This window comes from Pseudochaenichthys georgianus, unplaced genomic scaffold (assembly GCF_902827115.2).
Source record: "Pseudochaenichthys georgianus unplaced genomic scaffold, fPseGeo1.2 scaffold_967_arrow_ctg1, whole genome shotgun sequence".
Lineage (NCBI taxonomy): Eukaryota > Metazoa > Chordata > Actinopteri > Perciformes > Channichthyidae > Pseudochaenichthys > Pseudochaenichthys georgianus.
In genome coordinates, this window is record NW_027263491.1 from 13,299 (window position 1) to 15,000 (window position 1,702).

General features: G+C 49.9%; 1 protein-coding gene across 1 annotated transcript in view; it reads right to left on the bottom strand.

Moving 5' to 3' along the window:
- Positions 1 to 1,021: 1,021 nt before the first annotated feature.
- Positions 1,022 to 1,702, bottom strand: part of LOC117444866 (bromodomain-containing protein 4-like) — a 40,389-nt gene continuing 39,708 nt past the window's right edge. Inside the window, 1 exon segment of the mRNA XM_071202801.1 lies at positions 1,022 to 1,702. This exon segment is cut by the window's right edge and continues 779 nt beyond it. The gene's annotated coding sequence lies outside the window, so the exon portion shown is untranslated.

The following is a 1,702-nucleotide window of genomic DNA, read 5'->3' on the forward strand; positions in this document are numbered from 1 at the left end:
TCCAGAAGGAAGGTTCCAGAGCCGACGCTGTGCGTAGAGGTGAGCCCAACCAGATCCAGCTGGTACCGCTCCACCTCCCGCACAAGCTCCGCCTCCTTCCCCCCCAGAGAGGTGACGGTCCCAAAGCCAGCTTCTGCCGCCCGGGTCTGGTCCGTCGAGACCCTCCGCTTTCACTGCCACCCGTCTGGCAGCGCACCCGACCCCATCGCTGTGTCCCGTAGGTGGTGGGCCCGCGGGACGGAGAAGCGGAGGTGTTGCCCACGTTGCCTTTTCGGGCTGGGCCCGGCCGGGCTCCGTGGCAAGCCCGGCCACCAGACGCTCGCCGACGAGTCCTCCTTCTGGGCCTGGCTCCAGAAGGGGGCACCGGGCTTCCTCCGGGCCGGGTGTCCTCACTTCTTGTGTCGTCTTTCATGAGGTCTTCGAACCAGTCTCAGTCCGGCCCCTTGCCGGAGAGCAGTCTGCCATGGGAGACCCAGGAACACAAGGTCCAGACAACACAGCCCCCAGGTTCATCAGGGCACACAGACCGCTCCACCACGGTGAGGTGCTGGTTCTTCAGAGAACACGTATTGTAAAAAAAACCTGAAGCTTTTAAAGACTTTTCAGGATGTCCTGCTTTAAATGCATGATTTATATGTACCTGTGTTTATAAGGACTTTGCACATCAACGCTACGGTTAAATGGACTGTACTCATATAGCGCTTCATCCAGTCTTTACGACCTCTCAAAGCTTTACATGTCCTTCACCCGCTCACACAGAGCAGTGTTCCTGAGGACCTGACACTCACACACTCACACACACTCACACAGCGCTGGCCATCGGGAGCATCTCAGGGTTCAGTGTCTCGCCCAAGGATACATCGACATGTTGGCTGCACGGGCTGGCATCGAACCACAACCTTCTGGCTGAAAGACGACCGCACGCCCTCGCAGCCGCAGTCATATTTTATTATTATTCCATACATTCATAAAACCACCATTAAAACCCTCCACTCCCCGACAGAGACAGACGCACCCGCTGTGACAGTAACATTATTTATTCAAATCTCAAAACTTTATTCGCTCAGTCAAATAATTTAACGCAGTTTTTACAAAGCCAGAGACAGGCACGGAGATAATAAAACAAACAGAATGATGAAACGATGGAAACACAACGACTTTAAATCAAACAGGAAGTAGAAAAAAGGCCTTTAGTGTTTCTCAAAAACTACATTTACACTAAACATAAAAATATATTTCTATTTTCCTGCTTTTTGGCTCAATCCCAGTGATCTGATTGGCCGAAAAACAGCCGTCTGAGCTCCCATCATGCATTGCTCCACGGCCATTTTCATTTATTTTAAACTCGAGCAAGAATTACGTTTTATTTTCCTTCAGGATCAGTGCTGAGGAACATTCAGGAGTGTGACAGCAGAGAGGACACACACAGTCACACACACGCGCGCGCACACACACACACACACACACACACACACACACACACACACACACACAAAGGCGGAGTGTGATAGGTCTGCTTGCATAGGTTCAGGTAGTTTGATAAAAAGGCAGCGTGGTGACAATCTGTTAAACCTCTACGAGAGACTCTTATTTTGAAACTCCAGAGTTGCTAAACACTAATTAACTCTTATTTTGAAACTGCTTGAGTGAAAGTCACTAAGTGAAGATAAAATCTCATCAAATACTTTTATTTTGAAATTCC